Source organism: Gavialis gangeticus, unplaced genomic scaffold (genome assembly GCF_001723915.1).
Source record: "Gavialis gangeticus isolate Ggan-Ray unplaced genomic scaffold, GavGan_comp1, whole genome shotgun sequence".
NCBI lineage: Eukaryota > Metazoa > Chordata > Crocodylia > Gavialidae > Gavialis > Gavialis gangeticus.
In genome coordinates, this window is record NW_017729022.1 from 166,307,633 (window position 1) to 166,328,216 (window position 20,584).

At 41.6% G+C, this 20,584-nt stretch overlaps 1 protein-coding gene and 2 long non-coding RNA genes across 4 annotated transcripts in view; 2 read left to right on the forward strand and 1 right to left on the reverse strand.

The window, feature by feature from the left end:
- The window catches only part of LOC109296856, a 3,304-nt gene extending 3,054 nt beyond the window's left edge, over positions 1–250 (forward strand). Inside the window, exon 2 of the long non-coding RNA XR_002097080.1 lies at positions 32–250. This is a non-coding gene — a long non-coding RNA (uncharacterized LOC109296856). The remainder of the gene's footprint in view (positions 1–31) is intronic.
- ESRRG (estrogen related receptor gamma) overlaps positions 1–20,584 on the reverse strand; it is a 617,448-nt gene that overhangs the window by 594,590 nt on the left and 2,274 nt on the right. The window lies entirely within an intron of this gene.
- LOC109296854 lies at positions 11,229–19,147 on the forward strand. Its single transcript, XR_002097079.1, has 3 exons — positions 11,229–12,188; positions 17,435–17,505; positions 17,942–19,147. It is a non-coding gene; the product is annotated as an uncharacterized LOC109296854 (long non-coding RNA).

Sequence of the window (20,584 nt, forward strand, 5' to 3'; positions counted from 1 at the left end):
ACTATGCCAAAGACAAGTCCTTCGATGACAGGTAGTCCAGCATATGGAAAAAAGTCAGGGGACTCGTTTGGAGTCAGTTGATACTGTAAAGGTAATTTAGACCAAAATTTGATTTGTTTTCCATTTCTTTGCACAGTATTTCAGTATCTTAAATTTGAGAGTATTTTGTGTGTTTGTGTATTTATGAATAAAAAAAATAGCTGTGTATTTATGAACAATTTCACAATAAATCTCTGTGTAACTTACAAAAGAAAGCAAACGTGATTTATATTTATAGCCTATTCTTACTCCTGTTGAAGTCAGTGCAAGTTTTTTTTCTTGCAGCATTGGGCTCCTAACTGTAAGAATTTTCAGTACATTATTAGAAACAAAAGGGGGGGAAAAGAACGTTATGTCCTTTTGAAAACTCAGGATCCATTTGTATTTATACAATGCTCCATTTAAAGTAGAAGTGTCTAACTGAAGCACCCATTAAAAGTCAATAATATTACCTTAATGAGGAATTTCTAATAGACTTGCACAAAATGGTTTACAGAATTAATCGGGCTTTTAGAAGGCACCTTATGAATAGGGATCCAATTCTGATTTGTCTTACTGTGGTTTAGTCAAGAGAAACTCCACGCAGAAGCCCATGCAATAATGCCAGCATAAAATACGTGCGTTAAATCAGAATCAGGTACATGTGGCGTAATTGGCTTATAGGAACAGTACAAAAATTAAAATGAGCTTCCAACCAAAAAAGTATTATACAGTAATTTAATGGTAAGCAGAAAACTTTTCAAAAGTAATTGTAAATTGTTTCATGCCACAAACCTCCCCTGTGAAGAGGCTGGCTTCTTGCCAGAAAGTAACAAGTCTCTAAATCTAGAACCATATTTGTGAAAGAGGGAGAGAGAAAAAATGTAGAAAGAGAAAAAAGAAACAGCGCATCACAGAAAATAAATGAGCTGTACGCTACAATACGTTGACCCTTTAAACAGGCACAAAAAAAGCCAATAGGAGTTATGAAGGGGTCAGGACATGAGCAAAAGAGAGTGAAATTACCCATGGTAGAAAAAAAACAGAGCAAATCTCTCAAAATCATTTCATTAGCCTCTTCACTTGGACTTCTTGGGTAGTTGTAGGTCATTGTTTTCACTGGGAAACAAAAGTGTGTTCTTGAGTTAGATAATTGCCTTATCTTCCCTAGGATTTTAGTTTGAGTTAATTCATGCAAGTTAAGAACACATATTTTCCCCCTACTGAAGATACAGGCTTTATAGAGCAGTTACAAACTATTCCCATGCTGAAAAGGGTTTCAGATCAGCTTTAGTGCCAAGGGCTGTAATGGGACAAGGCCAGATAGTTGCCAGAGATCCATATACAGATCAAGTGGTTCCAGTACCCCCACACAAGACATAATGAGGGTCTGCAAATACTACTTCCTTCTATAAGTGTGAGCTGAGGCATAACTGGTAGATTCTGCATTCTAGGCAGGAGTCCCCTTGTCAGCCTCACCAGGCCCTACTTCCACTAGGACGTGCCACTGCTTGGGGGAAGGTGTTGACGATTCTGGTTCTGAGAAGTAATTTAAAACCCCGAATTCATTAAATACACTGTCTAGCATTAAATTGCTGCCAAAAGCAGCATCTGTTTAGTCATGGACTCTACCTATGAATTTGATGAAATGCAGCCAATGCTAAGCACGATTATAAAACAACTAGCCCATATTGGGCCTACATTCACCTACCGCAAGTATAGGTTAGTGCAGCCCATCTGAATAAGGTGTATGGTGCGTGCAGTCCCTCTCAGCGCTGACTCTTTTTTTCCCAAGTCATGGTGAGCCACTACACTGAATAAATTTCAACTTTCTCTGCACTCCCACCACCAAGCTGTGCCTTTCTTTCTAATTTCCAGTGATTGCTGTTTCTTTATCAGCCTTAAATGTCTGGCAAATATCACCAAACTGAGCCCCAAACAACTCACCCAGAATCCTTCTCTCACCCCCTCTCTTAGCCTGTGGCATATGTTACTGTGGGCCTGCCCTCCATGAGGTAGAGTTGGACCAAGTTGCCCTGTGCCTCATCTGCATATAAATTTTTGGAGCATCCCAGGACTTGTAACAAGAACATCCAGTTGTAGTTATGAGTGGGGGACTAATTAGGACATGTATCCTAATGTCGGGGGGGGTGTAATCTGGAGTACACACAATACTGAGCAGTGCTGAGCTGTGGGGTCAAAATGGCTTGAAATGCTGTTGACTCTGCTAGGGCCCAGGCCCAGGAATTATATGATAAATCATGAGCCTTTTGGTTTTAGACTAATGTCATGCATAGCTTGTATATATGAGTAGGTACAAAAGTACTACTTATAAGTGTGTTTATGGAGTACCTGTGCTAAAACTTGCAGTAATTTCAAAATAGTTAATCCAGAATTGATTAATTTGACCTTAAGTCAAGGGTACTACATGCAAATTACTACAGGTATTTTTATTTCAAGGTCAGTCTTTTCAAATTTGCCTCTCACTTCCATGTGCTCAGGGAGAACAGGATCTGACAGTAAGGGTGTGGGGAAGGAGCTTCAGGGAGAAGAGGCTGGTGGGGAGCAGAGGACAAGGAGGGCACCTGACCCCCCAGATTTATTTTCCCTGCTGTGGCAGTGGGTGGAGGACAAATTCAAGGCAAACCTCCAATGATTAAATTCTATACCTGGAAAATTATAACATTTATACATTTTTGATATCTAATTATTGGGGGGGGTCATCTTATATTCAGGGCTGTCTTATATTTGAGCAAATATGGTAGTTTAGGTGTTAACTGCAGGCCTCATCCTGCTGTTTGGACTCAGGCAAGAATTAACATTGAAGATAATGGGGCTCCTGACCACTGTGTGAGCAGCCCTGGTATGAAATCATATAATGGTATGAAATCTTGCAAACATTGCGGTAAGATCCTTGTATACTGAACCTTGCATGCTTCAGAATGTCCTCAAAACTATATTTATTTCAAGCTCCGCTCCCACTGAAGAACCCCTAAGAATTGGAGACACAACAAGTGGGGTTTTCATGGCTGGAATTAACACCAGGAAATCATTGAAGAAAATGAACAGTTGGCTCAATGGAAACCCCACAAAAGGAAACCCCAGTGCACACTCAATGCAGTGAAGGATCTGTCAGAGTGGGCTGGTGATGCTGTTACCTAACACTTGTCTTAACAAACCACTGACTCATTTTCTTTTTGTACCGACAATGTGAATTATGCATTAAACATTAATAGTAAACAGTATATTCTTCCCAAGCATAAGCATCTTTAATGGGAGTTTACACATGGGCATTGAAAGAAATCCCTGAGTCATGCAAATTTACATTGGTTTAATTCTGCAAGGAAGAAGATGCATGTGTTACTAATGCCCATGTTATGTAAATATGACTGAATCAGAAACAGTGGGCTCATACTTCATCATACCATACAAACAATACCATATTTTAGACATGCAGCTTCTAACCTGCTTTAATTCAATGTGCAATTATAAAAAAGCCCTGGTATGGGGGAACTGTACATTACAGATCAGAATTTGAGGTGTGGGGCCCACATAAATACTGGATCTAAGCATCCTTAGACAGAAATTTCAGGTTCATATTTAAATCCCACAGTTTGGACCCATCTCTCATATACTCTAGCCTGGTGTTCAGAGAGCTGGATAACTCAGTGATTTGGTAAGGAGATTAGAATCTGCTCAGCAGGATAACAATGCAAGTTGCCAAACTGCCATCAGGAGATAATAATACAACATAAATGTAATGGTCTGGGTCTTATTCATAATAGGCAAAAATCTACTGTCCCAATTGGCACTAACTGGCATACTTCCTGATCCACTTGGCAGATAGACTGCCATCCAAGTGGGTACTAAGATGGAGCAGCTTCTGGAGATGTTTTGCTTCTCTTCTGATTTCAGCCTGGCATTATTCACAAACACTGCAATTCACTTACAAAGGAAAATAGTCAATTACATTTGATGCTGCTAAAGGGGAAAAATCGTAATTTTTAAGATGCTATCCTGAACACAAGTTTGATGCAACATTCTCCACCCTCATGCATACATTGGAAGATCAGTGTGCAATTCCATTTAAAGGGTGCATCTACATGAGCCACTGACTGTGCTGCCAAAAATACTGTGCGTGTCACAGAACACAGAGTGCTAATATGCTACTGCGCAGTATTATTAGGCTACTACACAGTAGCGTCACTTAAAACATTTGCCAGCTCTACTGTGCAGTAACTCCAGTTACTGCACGTTTATTTAGTACCTGCTTATACAAGTAATAAAATGCTCAGTAACCGCTGTGCAGTAGCATCTTGTGTAGATGTGCCCAAAGAAATCAAAATCTCTGCTGAAACTGCTTGGTGTGCACAGAGCACACAAATGTGAGCTTATTCTATAAATATGTGCAGAGATATAGGAGTCTTCATCAACTCCTGCCCCTGTGAAATTCATAGACAGAGCACACTTTTCACTCCCCTTTGGGTGTAGACTGTAATTATAACAGGGCTTTGTGCACATTGTCCATGCCTTGAATAAGGGTCTATCAAACTCCTGACCAGGCTATTTTGCATTATGAAACTAGTAGCAAACACCATCTAAAATGTTAGTGCAATATAAGCCCTGACATTTACCATGCTATAAATAGTATATCCAGCAAAATAGGCAATGATTTTGGTACTTGCATATATAGATATAACACAGCATTCCATGACCCTGAGTCATTCACATTTTACATTAGTCAGTGCAAGCCTCTGCAGGCTTCCCAGAACTTCCACAGCAGATCTCAGTGGTAGCTGATACAGAAAATGGGTATGGCTAGCCAGAGCCATACTGTGGCTAAGGCTACCAGAACATGCAGTAGTGTCACTGAAAGGGAAGCAACTGAGGCAGCAGCCTTCATCACCATCTTTGGGGGGGGGGGGGGCAGGGGGCCAAAATAGCTGTTACAGCAGCAGCAGCTGGCTTGTGCTACTGTGGTCAGCACAACAGCAGCTGGCACTGCCCCAGGTGTAGAGCAGTTCAGCTACACCTCTGAGAACATGTGCTGATTCAACATGCCTTCCAAGGAACCTCCATGATGGCACTTCTATGGATGCCTGTGCTGCAAAATAAAATGCTGTAAGAGGTTTGTAATATAAACCAAGAGTTGTCTAACTGGCAGCCCCTGGGCTGCATGCAGCTCCTGAGGGTCTAACCTGTGGTTCCAAGGCTTCTAATCAAGGTGCCACTCTTCCTATCATTCTCCTGCTGCTAGCATGAATTACTCTGGGCTCCCTCTTCCACCTCCAGATTGTGCTTACTGCTTACAGGGGGCAGGGCAGTATGCCACGGTCCATGGGGCCAAGGGAGCTCCCAGTGGGAGGTCTGGAAGGACCCAGAGACCCCATGTGGTGCAATGCTGTATGGGGGAAGCACCAACCATACAGTGCAGCCCACAACTGCTGAGATGCTAGACAGCCTTGGCATAAACAGTTTAAACATTCTACATAACGCATGTGTGGCAAAAAAGTCATAGGCAGCAAGTTCTCTCTAACAAATGCAGTGTTCAATTGCTAGATTCAACAAAGGACTTATGTGCCCATAGTTGGGGGGAGGGGGTCAGGGTCCCCCCACAGCCAATCCTGCCAACCAGGGAGGCATCCTCTTACAGCCGATTGTGAGATGGCCGATTGCTGTGGCCAATCACTGCAACCACTTCCAGGAGTGCAATGGTGCTCGACTCCCCAACCAGTGCTTGCAAGGGGGACACTGATGCTCCCGCCTACCCATCCCCTAAGCAGCAAGTACAGCCAGTCAGGGGGTGCACCAGCACTCTCAGGGGGTGCACATGCACCCCCTGCATATCACCACTATATGTGCCTAACCTTTAGGGCCTTGCTCCTCAGTATAGAATCCTGAGCCCTGTGTTAAGCTGAAGGTTCCATATGCAGGACCTGGGGAAAGCTACATGCTTCATGCATGCACACTAAGCAAAGAGCTGCCTAGAAATAGCCAATAGCAAGCTCTAAGAAGTGTCCTTTCTGAATCTTAGGACCCTAGTTCCCTAATGCAGAAAATCATCTCCTCCATCCACTTGGGATCCAAAGCTTGGAATCCTCCTCAGAGACAGGGACCAAAAAAAAAATAATAATAATCACTCTTTCAGAAGGTTCATATTTTCTTTTAAAGGTTGGTTGGAAGAGGCAAAAATCAGTGTCTCTGTAATCACAGAATCACAGGACCTCGAGGATCATCTAATCCAGCATTTCTCAACCTATGGGTCGCAATGCAAAAGTGGGTCTCAAGAATATATGAAAGAGTTGTGAACAAAATTGAAAAAGGGATTCTTCGTTAAAGGAGAAAAACATAGGAAACCATGAGTTTCCCCTTGCAGGCTGGCAGAATTCCCAAAGCAGGCACAGAGCTGCTGCCTGGCCAGACTACCATTGACAGGAGCCACCTCCATTGCCCACAGGCAGGACCTAGCATGGGAGAGCAGAGCAGGGCAGCGAGACTCATTATTGCTGTTGCCGGGACCCTCATGCCAACTGCACCACCAGTAGCATGAGGAGTAACAGATGCTGGGGGGGACATGCTGTCCTCACATTTTCCCACTGCCAGCCTGTGGCTCTACCCTGCCACCTTTGACTGGCCACTACTGCAGCTCCCCTCAGGCCGTGGCTGTAACCTGGAAGTGAGGTGGGGTGGCGGTGAGCACAGGCAGCCTGAGAGGAGTGCCAGTGGCTGGGCGATGGCAGCAGGGTAGAGTCACAGCCCGATGCCCAAATGGCTGACAGGATGAGGGCAGTGTGGGCCCCACCCCCGTCTATTACTCTTTGCGCTGCTAGCAGTGTGGCTGGTGAGGGGGGTCTCGGCAGTGGCAGCAACAAGTTTGGCTACCTGGGGCAGGAGGCAGTGGATTGGGAGTGGCACCAGCAGGGCCTGGGGTGGGGGGGGCTATAGATTAGGAGTGAGGTGCACCGATAGGCCCAGGGGGCTGCTTTCTTCTTAAACTATTTACTGGGTCAGGACTGGCCATTGATGTTTACAAATGGGTCCTGGTACAAAAAAGCTTGAGAAAGACTGATCTAGTTCAACTCCCACAACGGCCCAATGATTAAAGCACTCAGCCAGGCAGTGGGCAACCTGGGGTTGTTTAATTCCTCAATCAGAGGGGGTTCAAATAATCTCTCCCCTCCCAGGAAAGTGATATAACTACCAGGTCATAAACTTTTTTCTTTCTTTTTTTTTTTTTTTGGGGGGGGGGGGTGCTGTCAGTCTTTAGCCCTCCTGCTGTAATTGTGCCACTGGGCAGTATAGAGTTCAAGATGGATTGGGAGAGAGAAGAAGCATGATTATGGCATTTTGGGGGGTATGGAGGGGACTCCTCATTTCCAGTCCCTATACCCAAGGCTTTTTAGGTATAGTATAACCTCATAAATCCAGATATATATATATATAAAAATAAAAAAATCAGGAATTCTTGAAAATCCAACACTTTTTAAAAATACACCACATTGGGGAGTAGCAGTGGCCAGTCCCAGAGCAGCAGAAGGGGAAGCTTGCACATGGCAGCTGCCGCTGCTATCCACCACCCCATGCCAGTGCTCTGCATGCTGCCACTACCCCCTCACCCCTGCTCCGCAACTGGCTGCTGCTCTAGTTTCAAAAATCCGGAATGTTCAACTTTCCAGCAGGCACTTGGTCCCAAGCGTGCCAGATTTATGAGGTTATACTGTATTTTATATGAAGTGATAAATACACCGTCAGGCTTCTGTATAAATAGTCAAAGTTACAAGTGTCATTTGACTAAGAATTCCACAGCTGCATTCATAAGTTTGAAATGCTGGCAAGGCACTTTCCTTTTACAATTTCAATCATTTGTTTTTAATGCAAAGGCAACATGGTCTGTCTCTGGGTGTTATATAAATGGACCTGATTCTCTTCCCATAGGAAATTCCATCAGAATTCTAGTGGTAAGAGAGAATGAGAAAAAAAAATCATAGCACATAATATTTTAATTAAGTTGTTTATCATGGGAAATTATGGAAAAAGTCAAATGCCTTATTTTACCAAATATATTATAAATAGATTTAATCATATTTAACTAATTAAAACCATTCAAAACCCCATACTCCATTACACTGGACCCATACTGTGCCAAATATGCAAGCATTCATGGAGAAGGCTTGTACAGTAGCTGGCTACCCAGGGTGACAGACTGAGAACCAGATCTGCAGCTGGTCAGACTTGGCTTAGCTCTGCTGAAGGCAGTGGAGTCAAGCCAATTTATACCAGCTGAGGATTTGGCCTCATGACTTTATATGGGAAAAAATAAGAAGTTGCAGGATGGGTTTTTTCATGGAACCATGGTAATGACAAACACAGAACACTAGCAATAAAATAGAAGGATTGATAATAAACATTTATACAATAATGAGGGGAGAAATCAGCACCAGGGCAGAATGTTAGGCTAAGTGATTCTATAATCACATTGTCACATATTTCAGCCCCTCAACCATGTGGAAGCACTGTTCAACTTGTAAACAGAAAGGCAATGTTATTTAGCTGCCCTTTCTATTTCAACAGTTGCTGCAGTATCATTAGAGCTGCAGCTGCGACATCTTCATTGCGAGTGACATGGGTTCCTTGGTTTTCAGATTTTATAAACAAATAAACCTGATTATTGACATCCTGAGCTTTTTCCCCAGGTAGGTGTAGGTCAGTGTAAACTATGTGACAGGCAAGGATTTTTGGGGGGTGATATCTGGGCCATCACAGCTACAGCATCATTCTAACACTAGCCTAAACAATGGAATTTCAATGGGAATGCTGAATGCAATACAGAAAACTAGTGGGGCTCAGTTCTGGGAGGTGCTGAGTGGCCTCCACTTCCATTGAGGTTAAGTGGGAGTTGAGGATGCTCAGTACCTTGCTCAAAAATAGTTCAAAATTAGACTGCCATAGATGAGAACAGAATTTTGCCTTTTCTGCAAGAACAATTTGTGTGATGGCAGCACCTAGCAGACAGACTCATTTTGCAAAGCACTGTACAAACCAAAGAACCCATGCAACATGAGATGCCACATGTGAGTGTAAAACACAAGAGGGGGCAAAAGGAAGAGAATACAAGAGTAACCGCAGCAGAAACATTTGGCTATATCAACCACCTCCATGCACAACTTGATGTTAATTCTACAAAGACAAGGACTTGTTTACCTCTGGTTTAGCTATAATGCATCCATCATGGTAGTATGTGAGGCTATGTCTTAATATTAGAATATTTTTGCTGGTTTAACTAATTTATGTAAAATTGAGTTAAATCTGGGTTTGCACCAACATAACTAGATTGTTTTGGAATAAGTTTAGATAAACAAGTGCAACTTTTCTAGCATATACTGGGTCATATACTGCATCTGAGTCTCTCCATCCTATAAGATTAGAAGGGAAAATACCCTACACAAAAGTAGTTGTAATTAATTTCATGAACAATGGAAAAATAAAGGTTGTTTGAGGTTCAGAACAATCCTTTTTTTAACCTTCTTTCACTATGCAGTAGAACCTTACTAATTTATATCAGTTACAGGGACACCAGTTGCAAATGACTCATCTGGGAGCTAAATAGGCACAGCCCTTACTTGGCTGTAGAATGAAGAAAGTTACCCTCCCATACCTCTTTAGCTATCTGCTTGCCTCTGCTCAGATTGTAACTCCAGCCACACAGGCTCAGGCTCAGTTACCCACCATCCCTCTGTAAGGATGGGCAGGGAAAGAATGGGAACTGGGAAGGGCATTGGCTCTGTTTTCACTCTCAAACTGAAGTAGCTACCTGAGTATATGCAGAGCTACTTCAAGAAAAGGAGTAAAGTAATCCCCTTAGCCCTGTACCACCAGAGCATAGAGAGGAATTGCAACTTTGTGTTACCTTTTGTTCATAGAGCAATGCAATCATGTCCTGTTTCTTATGCAATGTGTTAAGTGAAAACAGCCATCAATGAGTTAGTGGCTACATCCACAAGCACAATCAAGAGAAACAAAGATAATACCATATTTTCTTACATACCATGTGCCCTCCCTCCCCCAGATAATATATCCACCTTCTTGTGGGGGAAAAAAACCAAAACATATTTCCAGTCAGGGTTGAATGCAGGCTGCATGGAGCAAGAACAGAGTCTATTCATCAGTGTCTCTCACACTCTACTTGCCAACTCTGCAACTCAAGCTATAACCCCATCACAGCCACTGCCAAATTGGCTGGTCAGTCAAAAGCTGCTGTCAATTCAGCAGCAGCTGTGCTGGGGTTAAAACGTGAGCTGCAGCGTGTGCATGAAGAGAGAGAGTGACACTGAGAACTGGACTTTTTGCCCTTCCTCAATACATCCAGGAAGGCAAACTACAGTATTTGTATACCTCCATTCCAGTGCAAAAAAAAATAGCTTCCTTAAGTTAAAACACATCCCCCAATTTTGGAGAGCTAATTTTGGGGGGAAGGTGTATGTGGTATGCAAATAAATATAGTACAACACACAAAGGCCCAATCCTGCCTGCATTCCCTTTACATCAAAAACTCTTACTGAAGTCAGTCAGCACCCAGGATGTGAAAAGAAGGCAACAATAAGCTCAGTGGGCCTGATTCTGCTCTCACACTGATTTTTACACTGCTCAGGTCCATTGACTTCAGTGGAATTACTCTTGTTATGCACAAGAGAAATCACAAGCGTGGCCAGTATTTGTTGTGTTCATTTAGTTTGACAACTGCAACTTTAATTACTTATGATATACTCTGACATGTACACTGTATAGCCTATCATGTAAAATCAGAGCAGTCTAACTAATGAGACACCTCTGTTGGTCACTTTGCTCCTAATCTTTGCTGAGAAATGGAACCCATTGATTCTATGGCCTGATTCAAGTCCAACAGATGCTAACTGAGGTCTTTCCATTGACTCTGGTGAGGGTTGTACAGGGCCTTCTCTGAGTCTCATCAAGTTTGCAAAGCAGTCAAGTGAGATTTAGCAAGGCACTTCTATACTTCCATGGCTTTAGTCCTTTTTGTAATTAACAATCCATTATTTTAATGCATATTTCCATTACAAACATCACCTGTCTAATCATTAACTAGTTTGCCTGCTGTATAATAGACTACCAACATTTTGCCTAATACCATTTATTTTTTACGTCTTTTGATTAATAATATTGTCTCTAATAATTACGTATTAATTGTACTATTTATATTAACTACTAAATAATGTAATATTTCCTGACCTTGATATCATATTTACTCACATACCATATCACATGCAGCTTTTTTCCCAAATCAGCTCCCCCCTCCCCCACCCCAAAAAAATTGCATATCTTATTTTGATGATTTTACTTTTCTGAAATAGAAGCAGGGTGGCACTGAAGCAAGCGTGATTCATGGCAGCTAAGATGGCTCCTGCTTCTCTGTGGCCCGAAAAGCAGAAGGGGTAAAGTCCAGTGTTAACAGCCTGAGTGAGCACTGTGAACTGGTTCAGGGCCTGTGAGCTCCTGTATACAGTCTGCAGTATCTCTATGAGGCTTGTGGTGTAGAAACAACACTTCATTATTTACGGAACTTACATAAAGAACTATTTACACTAAATAAATAATAGTCTTGTTACTGTCTTTGCAAGGGCCTGTTGCCTACCTGTCATTGTCTTGCCACACCTGGAATTTCCTGCTGCCTCACTCAGACTGCCTCTTGGAATGCCACATTTTTGGACACTTTTTTCAGGAGGATTTACTTTGTATCACACAGTTGACTATGACTCTGGAAAAATCTTTTTTTTCTATAGTCTGCCTTCCAAAATCAAGGTGCACGTTTTATTTGTGGGAGTGTGGTATGAAAGAAAATACAGTATCTAGCTGGTATGAAACTGTAGCCATGTACTTAAGTCTTTGCTGATAGGACTATTTTTTAATTCTCTGAATTATTAATTTAGTCCATCATAAAAAGCTAAGATACTAAGAGGAAGATTCTGCTTCCATTACATCCCATGACAGCCAAAAGCTGCTGCCAATGTAGCATCAGCTGTGACAGGTTTAAAGCTTAAACTGTAAGGAGAGAGTGAGTGATGCTGAAAAGACTCTGTTCCTGCTCCATGAGGCTTGCACTTAGTCTTGACTCTAGAAAAATCTTTTTCTTCATTCTGCCTTTCCAAAACAAGGTGCATGTCTTATTTGAGGACATGTGGTATGTGGGGAAAATGCAGCAATTTGTAATGTTATCAGAAAATTTACATGCTTTGAGATGTTAACAGAATTCTCACGTGTTTTTAGTGCCTGCCACTCTGCTCTGTCACTTACCTTTTGAGCCTGGAAAATCGTTTAGTTCTTCATGCCTCAGTTTCCCATATAATGATTCTTACCTTTGTTGGAGATCAACAGACTAAATCACTACATGAATGCTAGGTATTATCACCACTCTCAGGGTTGATGTATTTGTGGTATATAATGTATTTAAAGTAGTTTAACATATAAAAACAAGTTTTTATTAAAGTCACATATGTTGTTGAATAATAAATGTGTGACATTGAGAATATAGATCAAATGTGACCTCACCATGATAATCTACGACTATCACCTGGTGTGGCCATCATCTAGTAACCTAAACCACATTCATAATCGTCTAATCGTAGTCCCTAATACAAATACATTAGTTCCTTCCTTCAAAACCTGAAGACGTGTGTGTGGTTTTAATATACCTTCATTTCAGTACCCTAATGAAGACCTTTCTGCTAGATAATAGACATGTGACCTCAGATGAAAATAAAACAATCACCTGCAGACTATAGTCTCTCCCACTTACATAGGTAAGTGAGAGCCTATAGCTTTCACTAGTATCAATGGAAACTACACATGAGGGTAGGATCCTGCAGATTGATTCATTTCTTCATTCTGCCAAAAGAAGGAAATTGAACTCCATGCAGTTTATTATGCATGAGTCTTTTTTTCATTTACATTGTCTCCTTAGCTAATTTTTTTCTCCGCATATTATTATCAATTGGTTGTCCCTTCCACTTCAGAAGTGGCTGGATTTTATTGGTAGTATATATCTGGGTATAGGTTGTACAGCACTTCAGCCTCTCTGTATAAATGCAAACTATTACTGGATACAATGCAGTGCATTTGGTTAAGTAAAGGCTTTGTAACAATACTTTAAACACTTTATATATAGCACTTTGTTCTGAGGTGCTTAAAGTACCACACAGATGCTTTATACTCTACCATACCACTCAAAAATAAATACTATTCACTCCATTTTACAGGTTGACAAAATGAGGCAAAGTGAAAGTTTAAGGAAATTACCCAGGGTCACATACAAACTCACTGGTCCAGGCAAAAGTAGAAACCAAGTCTTTTGACATAAAAGATCATACTAACCCCATAAAACTTTCATTCCTTATCTATATTTTAGGATCTACATTTTCCTTATATGCTAAGCACTTGAAAAGTCTCATTTTCTTCTGATGAATACAATACTATTTAATGAAACAAAAACATAAGTAGTATGAAATAATCTATTTAAAAGTTTTGACTCGTAAGTACATACATATTCATGGAATGACTTCATTGAGACATTAGTTTCCATGTTATTGAGAGTTTTTCTTCCTTATTGGTTTTTTATAGGTTTTAGAATGTACATAACTTTTAAGTATATTGAAAAGAATTTATATAGATGCATCCATTGTAGCAGCCATTGCTGACAGGTGTTGAACTTAGTGACATTTTGTTGGCAGTTTCCCAAAACATGTACTAATCTAATGATTTGCATTCAATATAAGTAAGATCATCACTAGCCAGCATTTGTGTGAAGTCAGAAAATATCGAAACACTAAAGCCAGTTATATTACTACAGCCCCAGCAAGAAAATTAATATATTGAGAAACTAAGTAGTAGATAATGTAAGTACCACAATACTAGATAAAAGCATATGAGAAATTAAGGCATAAAACCAAGAACTTTTTAAGATGGAGATTATCTTTTTATGTTTTTGTCTGATGCTTAGCAATAATGGGGCCAAATGTTAGGTGGGGTCTCTGGGTGCTAGCAAATAGTAATGTGAATGGGCTCATTAAAAAAATACATAGGTGTTTGGGCATTGACTGTGATGGAAGCTACAGTTAACCCTGAACTCAGTTAAGTTATACAGGGTGTGTTTATACTGATTTGTTCTCTTTTTTATTCAGCTTTCCTTATGTGAATACAACAGCCACTTTTACGTTACGGGTGCACAACCGCAAAAATTCAGCTAGGCAATAGTTTACTAAATGCTATTACAAGCTCTCTGTGAAAGAGGATGTGATTTTTTTTAGGCTAGGGGAGGTTGCTTGTTTATTTGTATAATGCCAGATGTACTATGGCCTGTAGTCACTAACAAAATACAAATAATAATGACGTTTGTACTCTGGGGAAAAGAAAAGTATTTTGAAATATAATATTTGGAAAGTCATCACTTCTTAGTATGATATTGTTATTACTTTAGAAAACAACACATTCCAGAATAGTTTATATCTAAATATATCAGCACTTGCTATTGTGACAAATATTTTTCTGCATAAAGTGACAATTGCAGAATGTGCTTCATGAGTACATTTTAATACTATACACTATGAAACTCTTCCAAAGCTACATATACTGAGGCATAGTATGGCCCTTGTAATGCTTGTATACTTGTAGAAAAAATGTATTATCTTGAAGAAGCCCTCTTACCTGTGCTGACTAAATTCTAGAAAAAAAGTAATAGAAAATAATTTAATCATGTTAAGAATCTGATATAAACTAATGAAAGGAGAGAGAATCTTGAATTGTTAAACTTCTATTCTCTAAATAGGTCTGGCTGTTATATGTTTTCCCTTCTTTGTGTGTGAGATCTGATTGCATTGCAGATATGTCAAGAACAGTACCCTTAACTGGGCACGTTTTTCTGATCTTAGCATAATATCATTTGCTAAATATGTTATAATACCATCTTTCTTGTGGGCTTTGATTCTCCCATTTAAGTCTTGTCTAAATGAACCAATGTGTTTATTCATACCTGTGCCCGCACATGCACATTACAAAACAGTTATAGGAAATGCCTGCCTCTCTCTTTAAATTTCTGGATTGTTGCTGGTTTATGTCAGACTCATGGCCCACCACTGCTCTGAGTTGTTCCAGGTGTAAACCCAGAAGTAAACTCAGTTGAACTCAGTGGTGTTACTCAGATGTGTAAACAGTACAAATTAAATGAAAACTAAGCTGCGGTAAGAGATGGGGGTCTTGTTTTTATCTTGCGTATTTCTGGTAGATGAAAGTGCTGAAGACTCTCAATCAAAAACCAGTTCAGGCGGGGGAATTGACACCTTTTCAGAAAACTCTAGTAGCTTCATGAATTAAGGAAACAACTGGCCATGAGCTCTTCCTCTCTTTAAAAACAGTACAAAAATGTTAGTATCAAAGGTTGAGAAAAAAAGAGCAGAGTCTATATGATTTTCTCACCTATGGGGAGAAAACATATACAGTTCAGAAAAAGCCAGTAGACAAAAAAGAGATTGATTAACCAATGTGCAACCAGGTGCAACTCCATTGCTGTCACCGGAGTTGTACCTGTTTGCATCAAAAATGACATTATGGAAACTCTCTGTTGAACCAATATCACAGAAGCATTGCCTGGCCCCAAATCAGTTCCCCTTCACAGATACCATTCCTATTGATTAAATACAGCACCTGCCAGGTCATCAGCATGCAGGTATGATTCTTGTGATTAAACCCTTTGTTTCAATTAGCTGCATATTGTTTTCCTCAGAAACCTGGCTCTATTTCAGTTTTTAGCAAAATGAGAGAGACACCATCAGCTTCTGTAAAGATATTTTATATTTCCAAATGCAAACTTTCACCCACTCTGCTGTATTGGCCATTACAGATTAGTTGTGTAAGAAAGACTCTGCACTGTAAATTATATTGAATTTATTTTACCCTGTATCACAACCCATTATTATCTCCGAGGTACTATCACTAATATACAAAGTAACAATAATCTGATCCTTGGTTAGTTTTAAGAAGGAGGTGAGTAAAATTACTTGTATTCATTGAGATACTGAATTAGAAACAGTGAAATGTAATCAAAACATCTAATCTGATACATACATCTTTCTCTGAACTTCTCCTAGGGTCTGATCCTATTATAATAGTCAGTTAGGAATCAAAGCTCCTTGGTAATACAGGCCAAAATTTTCAAGAACAGCCTTACAGTCTTAATATCTAACACGGAATGGAAATTTAAACCACATATTTTGGAACTTTGAGCACCCATGGCTCCCTCTGACTTCATTTGGAGATGGATGCCTGCACTGAATGTTAAAAAGAAAAAAAGGTCAGGCCGAACTCAGCCAAATTCAAAGTCTGCTTCTGAAAATATTTAAAATACTGACCCCGCAGTTTTCTTCATGTTACAGATATACTCACAGATGTGCACAAAGGGAAAAATTACTGAAAAGCAGGTGAATATTGCATATAGTGTCTTTCAATCTTCTCTCATCCTAGATAAAATAGCACAAATTAAATTCCATGCCAACTCTCCTTTGTTAAGTTCAGAAAGTTTAGCTCACTGTTATAAAAGCCATTTTGTGTGATTTCCAATACATTAATCCTCTGAAAATATTCATTACAGTGTTTGAGTGAGAGATGTATATAAACTCCCAGATACACAAATGCAAAAATAAATAAGTCTAATGTCCATATACATCCGCATTGGCATTCTATTTATGTTAACTACATGAGCTTAGCTCAAGTGTTTTTTCAGCAGAATCTAAAAATGCATATGCCCTTGTATGATATCATTTATTATAAAGGAGGAAGCATAATCCAGTGGGTAGAGCAAAGAACTGTGATTTAAGATTCAAAAATTCTATTTTCACTTCTCCCATCAGACTGTCTTAAATGTTGAACATAGTTTTCCTTTGCCTCAGTTTCCACAGCTCTCAAATAAAATGAATAGCATTTATCTGTCTGATATTTGTATTGTGATATTAATCATGATTGTGATGTGTTTTTAGATCTGTGGTTGAAAGGTGTTCTTCAGTGACAAAATGTGCTGTGTTTAGCTGATTTTTAAAAGAAAATGTATGAATATAGCATATTGTCCTAACTGAATTTTTTTCCACTATCCAGAGGTATCCATTCTCAATACAAATAGGACTGTACGATCTCACATAAGCAATGTTATGGCTTTTTCTTTTAGCTGCTCGGCTTCACTTTGATAATTTTCAATCTGCCACAAAAAGGGGCATTGGTAAGAAATTGATTAGGCCAAAGGGATTTTTATTCTGTACAGCCCAAATAGCCAAACTCTAAATATGTTCACCCTGCAACTGTTCTGTTTAGAAATTCTTCATCAGTGTGACCTGTCTTTTCTTCCCAACATTGAAAATAGATGTTCTGTCTGTATGTTGGGTATTTTCCCCTTTGGAGCAGCAGCAAGACTAGTTCAGCTGAAGAGAAAAGGTAGGTAAAAGGGAATTCTGGGGCCCAAACTGAACCCTAATTTCTCTTTTTTTCTTGGCAACTGTAGCCCACTCTTATTTCTAATGCCACATGCTGATTCTTTGCAAGAGTTATATGCCACTCCTAATGCCCGGGACAGTGTGTGTGAAGTGCAGTAATTCAGAGCAAGGTAACCCTTCCTTTCAGCTGCCTCTACAAGAGGCTATCTTGGTGCCCAAGTTTCCTCTGCTGCCCCCCCGCGCCCCCCAAAAGGTGGGGGAGGCAGGCTCTTTTCAGAACTGGTTCTGTGACTGCAGTGGGGTTTTGCCTGGGTAGCAAATGCGGCATCCACTCCAGCCTGGAGGCAACACGTCCAATCCAGCCTGGCAAGTCTAAAATACCAGTGCTTCACAGGGCTGGTAAGTTTGGATTTACTTAGGAGTCGCTTCCCCTCCAGCTCTCGGCGAGGCGACTCAGAAAGTGACCCCGCAGGAGATCCAGGAGTCCCGGGGCTGTGGCAGCGGGCTCCGAACGTTGAGACACTGGCCATTGTGACGTCTGCACCCGGCTCTTTTGTTCTTCCGTAACGAGCTGCGCGCCTCCTCCCTAAACCTGCATGGACCTTTCTGATCGCTTCCCCTGCTGCTTAAGAAAAGTGTGGTGGGGGGGACCCCACAACCCCAAGTGCTGGATTCACTACACACGCTTTACACAAGCTGGCCACAGAGAGGACACACATTTGGGGGAAGAGGGGAGATGACTGGGGATGGTCCCTTCCCGTCCTTGAAGTCTGTAGTGTTCTTCTACTGCCCAACTATCAACACACGTCTTGTGCTAAAAGGCTAGGGTCTCAATCCCTCTCCCTTCCACAGAGTGGTAAGATAACTGGGCGACGGAGGTGTATTTTTTAAGACATCACGAGCAAGACTGTGCAGTCAGTCGCTGATCTTTTCTTCTTCTTTGGTTCCCCTGCACTTGCTTTGTCTCTCATGGAGAGCTTGAAACTTTCTGAACTGCGCTCGGCATTAGTTACCTTTTTCTAGTGGCATCCTGTTCTTGAAAGCGATCTCGTTAGTTTAGAAATATACTTTTAGCTTTGCAATGGGGACCCCCCTGGTGATGGGTCCCGCTTCCCCGCCCCCTCTTTGCTACATATTAGTGCGATTTCTATCATTTCAGATGGCCAAGCAAATGCCAGGCTACAACTTATGCTCAAATGGGTCTCGTCGTACTAAGAATTGAATCGAGAGTCCGGGGCAGCCGCCACACAGCAAGGATGAAAGGAATGGAAACAATCTGAACTATTTTCAAAGTCATTTAGAGACCTCTGTTTGTATTTTTAATGCAATATAGGGAATGAGGGAAAACCACTTTGAACAGGTTTGAATGGGCGGGATAATAGCTTAATTAAATCACCGTTGGACCGTAGAAAATAAATGCCTCCTGTCCTTGTCTTTTAAAGAAGGAAAGGGGGATTGCTACCCTCCTTGGCGAGCACATATATCCAAATGTAAGGGTTACATTTAAACTCCTCTCTCGTCCACACACTAATAATAACCAGAAAGGATGATGGGGGGTATTATTTATTACTGTGGTTGATTTACTAAGGACAGCGAATATAATCCCACGTGGGATACAAGGGTGAGTGTGGGACAGACCCAAACTGGAGGTGAGCCACCTCGGCCACCTCGGGCTGGAGGTGAGCCCGAGATGGCCGAGGGGTGGCTGAAACATTCAAGGTGATGAGACCATCAAAGCGATCAGACCATTCAAGATGATGAGCCCATCAAAAGGAGGGCAACTTTTTAAAGCGGTTCCTAGCTTGGAAGCGAAAAAAACTCCGAACGCCTCGCTTGTTTGGCAAGATCCTTTCTTTCATCAGCGGTAATCTGAGTGATCAACCTTGGTCATCGTTAGAAAAAGCAGAGCAAAAGGGGGGGGGGGCGGTGTCAGGATCAGTTCAACGGTGACCACCCGGGCTGCACAAAGCAGACGCGTCCTAGGTTGAACTGCCAAGGGCTACAACACCAAGTGTCCTTAGTTAAGCAGCACTTGTTCCTCACCTCGTCACTACGTGGGCAAAGCCCGAGAAGCAGATCTCCTGGGAGTCATCAAATACATTCAAACACAAAGGAGAGAAGGGGTCACTCCCAAGTTCGGAGTCTTGCAAAATGCTGAGAGCTGGGATCCATCCCTAAGCAAGCAAAGCCCTTCGAAGCTAGTCGTCTAGTTGCTGCTTTAAGGGTTTGGGTTTTTTAATGGAAAAGCCCTTTTCGCAAATAGACTGTAATTTGGGCGGATGACAAGGCGGCAAAACATGATGGGGGGGGCGGTTTTTTGCCAGGGGCAAAAGGTTAACAGATAATTCTGCGGGTGGCAGAGAGGTAGGTGGATGCTGAAAACATCTTTCACCGGCGTGTCCTACTTTAGCGATCCTAATTAAAAGAGGGTTAAAGGACGCACAATCAAAAGAGCCACCGCTGCCTGCTGCCTCGGCAATGGGCGTGGGGGACGCCGACAGACACCAAGGGTGCAGACAGAAGTGCAGCTCCTAGCTGTAACTCGCAACGATTTACTCCCAGCTTGTCCCGCTGGGCGCCTCTGTCTAAATAAATAAATAAAATACAGTTCGCCCTTTGATGTGAACTGATCTCTCTTTTTTTGTTTGTTTTAACCGGGTTTCTTTCTTCTGATATGTGTGCTCGGATACGTACCGTGGGGCCCTGGCCCACCTGCAGCCTCGCAGGTTGCGCCCTGTATTGTGTGCATTTCTGAAAGGCGAGGAGGTGGGGGGGGGGGTCTTGCACGTAGCCTGGGAGTGTGAACTGAATGAGTCCGAAGTAGGGGGGTCAGGGAACACACGGAGCATCCTCCCCTTTTTTTACATCTCCCCCCGACCAAGAGGAGCTGTGACATTGTAAGGTACAAGCTGGCTCTGTCTAACACTTCGAAGCAGTAAGGCATCCAGATTTGTTTTGGGTTATTTTTTGCTTTCTGATGCTGCCTTTCCAGGGCCGCTGGTTAAAAAGGAAGCTTTACTGCCACCTATAAATGGCACTAGATCCAAGCCCCCCCCCATTTCTCTGGAAGCAGCTAGGCT